Below are 8,772 nucleotides of genomic sequence, written 5' to 3'. Positions count from 1 at the left end.
GGATGGCATTATTCACAGATCAGTCACTACCCCAGTTGATAACAGCAGGAAGCAAGCATGTTCATAGACTTTGGAAGGAACTAAAAACTGGTAGAACCTCTCTAGACTCCATTTGTGCAGTATGCATCAAGAACCTTAGAAATTTATATATCATATTTGAGCAGTTTCCCTTCTAGTTATTTATTTGCTACTCATAATTACAAGATTTGCTACCCACTAAGAGGACAAAGGAGATCTCCACATGGGTATGACCAACAATTCCTATCAAGCAGGCACCTAGGAGCTCCATCTGGTAAGAGGTACAGAGCAGGTCTCAGCCCTTGCACTATAAAAGGGACTATATGGGCCCCATCTAGACACAGCTACATAAAAGTCAAGGTCTACCTCTGGTCCTTTGCCCCTATCCGAGACATACTCTCACAGAGATTAACTGGTTCCCTGTTCTGGTTATTTATCTGTGTGACAAACTAACCCAAGTCCTTGTAGCTTAAAACAATGATTATATCTCATGACTCTGTAGGTCAAGAATTTGGGCAGGGCTCAGTTGGATGATTCTTCTGTTCCATGTGGCACCAACTTGGATTGTTTGGTGGTATTAAGCTGGCACCAGAGCCAGTATGGACCATCACTAACAAGCCTGGCACCTTGGTGGGAATAGTTCTTAGCCTGAGCTCCACTGGGCTCTTTCTCTGTCGATGCAGTCTTAGAACTTCTCCATGTGTGGTCTCTCCAGGAGGGCAGTTGGACTTCTTACATGGTTGCTCAGGGCTTTAAGAGACCAAAGCAGAGGCCATCAGTCCTTTTACATATAATGATTTTGGTCGTACTCTAACAATAAGGAAACAACAGGCAAGTAATAAATCCCAACTCTCAATAGGAGATGTCAGTGGATTTGTTGCCATCTTTAATCTGCCACACTCCCTGGTTCAGGATTTCTGAGAGGGCAAGTTCTGCCATCTACATTCAAGTTATTTCCCTTTACTCCTCTACTATGTGGGTAAAATCCTCTCTGGAAGTATCTTGCAAAGTGAAAACCTCTCTGTTTTGTTCTTGATGGAAAACGAGCATCATAATAGTGAACAAAAAGAATCGCTTGTGATATCACTTTGATACCTATATGTGACACAAACTAAGGCTGTCTGGCTCCAGTGAACTGTTAGCCTGGCTCTCCTGAGAAGGTGTTTTGCTATGAAGAAGATATCCTCAGCCTCACCTCAGCCATACATCTCTGGAAACCTGGCTCATCTAAGGGTGTGGATAACTGATAAGTTATCATGCTGGTCATCAGCAAAGACTGGCCATTCAGAAGGCAGCAGCTTCTAAGCCAAATCTGTAAACCCAAGTTATAACTCCTAGATGTTCTTGTGGAAGCCATTAGTACTCCCTAATTTATCCACCTGTACAGAGATAGAGTTCTTGCCAGTGTTACAAACAGCATAAGACCTTCTGGCAGGGCACTGTGAGCTATACAAAAAGTTTCCAAGAAGCTGGCCAAAAGTGAGGATACAGCCACTAATTGGTGGGTGGCACCATGGAGGCAAGGAGAATGGGTGTTGGGGGCACTGGGAAACCTCCCAAGGAAAGCTAATCAGAAAGGAGGTACCCAGAGGCTGGCAGATCCTTTCTCCTTAGGTTGACTTCTGGGCTCCCCTTGGATTATCTATCAGGAGGACTTCAGACAGGCTTCTACGACTGTTAGTGCCTTCCCATCTTGCAAGCCTGGCAGGAGTTACAGAGGGCATAGGCTTTCCAAGTGCTCAAAGAAAAGACAAGATCTCCTGTAAAAGCATTTAATTCACTATAAAGAGCATACTTACCAAAATAACAAGCTTCCCTATCCCCTTAATTCCACTGCTAAATCACATAACTACTAAGGGCAGTGGTGGAATAGGTTAAGAGGTAAGATCTTAGTTTTCTATTTTGAGCATAGAGGTTGTGTGGTGGTTTTAAAAGATGTCCACAATTTCTTTGCTTGCTCCTCCCTTCAGAAGGTGGAGCTGGGAGACTTCCAGAATGGGTGAATAATAACCTTCTGAAAATCTACTCCAACATAAAAGCAACAAGCATACTGACCCACCCCACAAAAAATCAATTTTTTTTTGAACTCTGGAAATTAACCTTAGGCTTACAATATCCAAGGAGATTTTCAAGATAAGCTGCTGAATCTTGGTAAGACTAGCAAAGGTTATGGTGTTTTAACTTGCACAAGTCCAAGACCCATCACCACAGCTCTGTGGTAGCCTTGAAAACTAGCAGCTTTGCAATCATAGTAGCTGTAAAAGTGAGCAGATGTATAGCCACTGGAGAAGCAGACTGGGTTTAGAGCTCCTCAAAAAGCACAACCACATAGAATTGCTACTATTTTGCCTTATAGCTCCCTAGAAAAGACCCATTCACAGGATGTTGTGGGTTTTGACCTCAATGAGAGCTCACCAGGGGTAGGAAGTACCTTATCCTTAGGACATTTGTCAAAAACAATAAATGGCAATTGTTTAACATTGTGGCTACCTAAGGCAATGATACCCATTGGGGTGAACAGGAGCCTGGCCAAACATTTAAAGGAAGGATTTGGGGAAGGAGATGTCCATACAGAGCTCTGAAGAGAGAGCCCCAACAGGTCGCTGGGCAGCTGGAAGGCCAGGCACACATGCAGGGCTATGTATGTGCTCAGGAAAGACCTAAGTGGGACCTAACTTCTCATCTCTGGTTGATTTTGAGACCCTGTGTTAGCCAGAAATTGTAAACTGCTGAAAGTGTGGCCAGCATACAATAATAAACAGAGCCCTTTGGCAAAGGCTAGAGATTTAGTGCTTCTACACATTTAAGGAAATCACTGTTCAATTAATAGCTGACCACTAAGTTAATTGAACAAAGACTTCAGTCATGATGGGAATACATATTTTATAGAATTTGTTCAGGAAATTTACTAAACAAGTAACAACAACAACAAACCCTGAGTGGAAGAAAAGTACATGGTGAGGATCCCTAGTCTGAAAATCTGCAATGCTCTCAAATCCAAAAGTTTTTAGGTGCCAACATCATGCTACAAAGGAAAGATTCCACACCTGACCTCATGTGATGAGTCATTCTGTCATGCACAAAATTATTAGAAATATTGTGTAAAATTTCCTTCAGGCTATGTATGTAGGAGGGAAGACATAATTTCCTAGCTTCCCTATTAGGTCCTCAGTTGAGACATTCTTCTAAAAACAAAGTCAGATTCATGAAAGAAAAACAAGCAGAAGTTTATTGACTTGCCCTGTATCTATCACGTGACACCCTGAGAGGCCTCAGTTCAAAAAAATTTCTCTCTCAAGGCAGAGGCTTAGGGGGCTTGCTTAAATAGTATTTTTAAAAAGAGCTGTAAATCTCGCATAGAGACAAGACAAAGAAGGGAGTATCTTCAGGCTTCCAAAAGGGCAGAAAGGGAAATGTGGGGAGAGTATGCTGCTCTCTCTGGACTTGGTTTCTAAGCTGATAAGCAGGTGTTACAAAAAGACCTGCCTTTAGGTGGGAAAGGCAGAAAGGATGGGCAGAGTGTGTTCCTGGGTTTTAACCTTTTATCTTTAACTAAAATCCCTGGTATTTTAAAGAAGAATATTTTGCTTTCCCTCTTCTAACAACCACACGGGTCAACTTTTTGTTTAGTAGAGTGCTGTGGTGGCATCATAGCTCATAGCAACCTCAAACTCTTGGGCTCAGGCAATCCTCTTGCCTCAGTTTCCTGAGTAGCTGGGACTACAGGTGCCCACCATAACACTCAGCTATTTTTTAGAGACAGGGTCTCACGTTTGGTCATTATTGACTCATGAGTTCAAATAATCCACCTACCTCGGCCTCCCAGCATGCTAGGATTAAAGGCATGAGCCACTGCATTGGCTTAAGTGGGTCATCTTGGAAGCAAATCTTCCAACTGCAATCAAGCCCCTCCCCCCACTCCCCTCTTAGTAATAACCTCATGAGAGACCCTGAGCTAAAACCACCCAGACACTTCGCTCTTAATTTCTGGCCCTGGGAAGCCATGTATGTCACATAAAGTGTGTCTGTTGTTTAAGTGACTAAGTTTTGGAATTGTTTGTTATGCAGCTTATACATACTAAGAGGAAAAACATCCTCTAAAACAATCAAAAGAAAGAATTAAGATAAATAGAGAAATGTTCACATCCAGCTGATTTTATTTTAATATGGGGAGAAGAACTTTACCTGGGCAGAGCTGTCCACAATGGAGTAAGTCACATTTTAAAGCCAGGGTGCTACTTGTCACTTAAAGATTTCAGCTGACGATAGACAGCCATTAATCACAGATGATGAATGTGATTTTCTTCACTGATGGACAGAAGATTTTTTAGATGGCCTCTGTTTTCAAACTAATTTGATACCCACCACCACTACCATCTGCTTTCCAGAAAGAGTTTGAAGTAGTCTGGAATTATGACATGTATACATCAAAAAATTAGGATAAAATTTTTAAAAACAGAGATCAGAAACCACATAGATGAATTAGGAGGACTGCAACAATTAAAACTAACTTTAGGGAAGCTCAAAGATGAAAGTCTAACTCCCAGCCACTAGAGATGTTAATTTAATAGGCCTGAGTGGGACCAGATATGTATTTTTTAAACTCCTATCTAATTCCGGTTAGAGATCTATTGGCTCAGGCTATTCCTCCCAACTCTTTGTCATCTCCTTTGTGCTTTTGTGAAGGGCTAAACTTACCTCATTTAAGGTAAGCTGAAGAATATTCCTGTGACAGAAACATTCATGGGCAGTGCATGGTAGAAGATGGTTTGAGGAAGCCCAGTGCCTTCCTCAATGGAAAACAACAAATCTCACTGTCTGTTGTTCATAGTGACTGCCTTGCGGGCCACTGAAGCATGGTATTTTATCTTGCCTACTTGAGGGGCAGTCACCTTGGTTCACCCTAATAGAAGACGGAGGAGGTATTGGTTCAGAGACAATCCTTGCTGAGATAAGCATCTGGGTGATTCCAAATACAAGTTCAACTAATCAACCCCAAGGCTTCCTGCACATTGACTGGGGATCTACCCCCACAAGCTGATAAAGGATGGAAACGCCCAAGTTCCCAGACAGTCCTATTGATCCCTAAGCCCTTCCTCCTGGTTATTTTGGCTTCCCTAGCACTAAACACTAAAATGTTATATCTCTGGTTCAGAATATAAAGGGGCATTTGGAGCCTGGGAAATGTTCATGGTGATACCAATTGGCCACCTCCATCATACATAGTTACATATATATATTTGAAAATCTGACTTGGAGTTGCACCCCATTCTGACCCAAACTCAGATGATCAGTGAGGTCCCAGGTCCCTAATCACTACTGAATGCTCAGATCCCAGTGCTGTGAGCACTGGGTGGTGAAGCCTGATGTGTGGGATCTGGTACCCTCACATCCCGACCACTGTGACCAAAGGAGGACCCACACGTATTAATCAACATAAAACCCAAGAAAGGCCACAACCTGATGTTCTTTTCAGCCAAGGTCCCTGCTTAATTCCAAATATATTCCGCAGGTTGAGTGTCAGGCGGCTGAAGGGTGATCAGTCTTCTGCTGGAATTAAAGCCTGCTGAGGTGTTAATGAAGAACTGCCAGTGGGTTTGCTGGAAGGTAATTTAGATCTACATAATTATGACTTAATCCCTCACCCTGTGACATCAAAAAGGCCCCTACCCAAGTGCAAGCTGCATGATTTCATGCCACGAAGCTGCGAGACTCCCGTTCTCTTTTGTGTGTAGTGCTCACATCAGTCACAATAGCTTTATTAAACAGTGTGACCTGACCCAATTCTTGCACACAGGGTGTTATCTCCTAATCAAAACCGCAAGATGTGGCTGAGCAGACTGTGGAAGGAAATCAAGATCTGCATTTTAAACAGCAGATTAACTGCTCTGGATAGAGGTTGCTACGGGCGATTGGGTGGCTCAGAACAACATCAGTGCTTCTGTGGTGGCAAGTGGAGGTGCTGCTTTTAGCAGCTGGAGGTAAGAAGTTCTCAGAGGTGTCTTCAGTCTGGGGACAACTGTTGTGGCAGGGACTCACCACAAAGACACATCCTTGTCACAACTCAGCAGGTTCCCATGGCCAAGGAGAGCTGTCATTGAAGCACTTCTGCTTTTTGTCCTCCACCCTCTAAGGAAGATGAGACACAGCCATGAGAATTAGAGGCTCCTGGGTCAACATTCCTACTAGAAACACAGTGCTGAGGCCAATGCTTCAAGTCATAAACCTTGGAAAGGTTGTAAGAGTAAGGGACTTGCCCATGTGACAATGGGTTGACCTGGGTCCTCTAAAAATGTTTGTGTTGAAGTCCTAACCCACAGTACCTCACAAAGTGACCTGATTGGGAAGTAGGGTCACTGTAAATGTAACTAATTAAAATGACCTTCTACTGGAGTAAGGTGGGCTTAATGAAGGACATTAATTAAAAATGATGTCCCAAAGAACAAAAAAAAAAAAATTAAAAAAAAAAAGAGAAAAAAAAAGAATGATGTCCTTATAAAAAGGGTGATGGGGCTCAGGATAGATTACCCCAAAATAACCCCATGGTGTTTGAGAAAACAGCAGAAGCCATAAGTCACTCTGATCTTTTATCCCTGAAACAGACCATAAAACCCAGAGAAGCCGCTCTCTGACTTTCCCCCTCCCTTCTCTCTGAAGACTTTCATGTGACAGATGCCCTGTCCTACGTCCTAAGGGAAGGACTGTCACACAGGGATGGCCAGAATCTGAACAAACAGGCCTTGGTAAGTTCTCCCGGTTTTTTACCATTAGATCCTCCTCCTTTGTCCTCCAATCACACTTCATGACTGAAAATTACAGAAATGAAGTGAAACAGGAAAAGCAACGCCACACGTTAACACATGGTCTTTATTTCTGAAGTCTCCTGTATCAGGTGAAACTTACATTTCATACATTTGTATGTTTTTCTCTTGTTGATACGTCTTTTGTTAATATGGATCTCAGCCATGAACTTTGCAATGGATAAGAAAAAGAGATTACACTTTCTCCACTAGAAAAAGAAATTTGGAGGCAGACATACACAGGGAGATGGCATATGCTCTCACAAGCCCAGGAACTTATCCGAAATTGGGAGGGAGGCCTGGACAGATCTTTCCCTAGCTCCTTGGGAAGGAGCATAACCTTGCCAACATCCCGATTGTGAATTGTTGGCCTCCCACACTGTGAGATAATTAATTTCTGTTTTGAGTCACTTAGTTTGTGTTACTTGATGACAGTAGCCCTGGCAAATGAATATAGATTTTAGGACTTTATTTTTAAACATGGTAAAACAGAACCTTAGGTGAAGGGCAGAGCGTGCGCTGATTGGGTTAATATCGTGCACTTGTGTATCTAGAGGTTTAGTTCTAATGGAACCGAGACTCTGAAGAGGATCCCTGGGAAGGTATATTGCAGGCAAGTGACAGAGGCTTTGAATGCTAGGAGAGACATCTAGATTTTTGTCTGGGGGAGTTTGCTTGTTCTATGTTTATGTTTATTCATATCTATCTCAGCCTAACGTGATTTGAGGTGGTCTTCCTTCCCATGCAGGTCCTGGGGAACCAGGTTGTGTGCCAGGAAGCAATTTGATCAGAGTCACCCCAGGAAAATGAACTTGGATGCATCTCCTCAGAGAAGCAAGAGATAAGAAACAGCCTGGATAAGAAGCTACAGCAACCATCTGAAAAAGTAGCAGGGTCTGAACGAGGATAAGAGGTGAAATTACACGTAGACCTGGCCAATGCTTGTGAATGGAGAGGAGAGGCGAGAGAGGAGCTGACCAGAGTGTTGCAATGCCTGGTGACTTAAGGGACAGTATGCCATTCATAAATTTAGTGAGGAGGGAGTTGAGGAGTTTGATTTACCCATACTGACTCTGAGGCAGCAGAAGAGGTCAGCAAACAGATGGGCTTGGAAGAAGGTAAGACAAAATTCACCAAAAAAGAGAATGGATAACTTGAAACCAGGTGAAAATTAACAGGAAATGAAGTGAAATGGGGAAAGCAACCCCACATGTTAATCCTTTATAGATTGTTCTAATCTATTGGAGTGTGTGTGTTTGCGTGAGTATGTAAATACTATTAACAAAGACAGTGTCTGGTCAGTGGCAAAAACTACTGGTACTTTGCTTTGAGCAAAGTCATCCCTTTCTTTGGAAGGGGTAATTCTTGTTTGTTGAGGAAAATCTCTCTCAGCTGGAAAAACAGATGCAGGAACTCAAGCCTGATGTCCCCACAGCCCCCAGGGGTGATCTCCTGCTTTGCTCTCCTGGCCATAGCAGGAAGCAAAAGTGGAAACATTTGAGATGATAGCAGCTCTGCTTTCTTTGGAGAGTTAATTAGCTGCTGAGCACTGAGCTCTCTGACACAGAGGAAGCTGGGGTCATCAAAGTATTCTTAATTGATGCATTCGGAGAAAGAGACTGAAGAATCAGCATCCGGGCAGACCTTGGATGCTTTTAGCACCAGAATGAGAGAAAGCCTTTTCTTTAAATCACAGTAAGAGCAGCCTTGGTTCAGTTAAACAGTGAAGGGTAGCAGAACACACCTAATTCATACCCAACCTTACTTAACTTCTTCCATGCTTAAGTATTTATTAATCCGGGTGCAAGTTTATATCTCATGTGATCCTTTGTCACCAAAACTCACTAGGCCAAATACCAGTGAATGAGATTACTCAGGGAGGCTTGTCGTCAAACTTGCTACCTCAGTGCTGTTCAGTAAAAATAGAAACCACGTGTACCTTTAAACTTATTTA

Source organism: Otolemur garnettii, unplaced genomic scaffold (assembly GCF_000181295.1).
Source record: "Otolemur garnettii isolate 467f Iridium unplaced genomic scaffold, OtoGar3 scaffold00049, whole genome shotgun sequence".
Lineage (NCBI taxonomy): Eukaryota > Metazoa > Chordata > Mammalia > Primates > Galagidae > Otolemur > Otolemur garnettii.
This window is presented reverse-complemented; position numbering follows the sequence as displayed.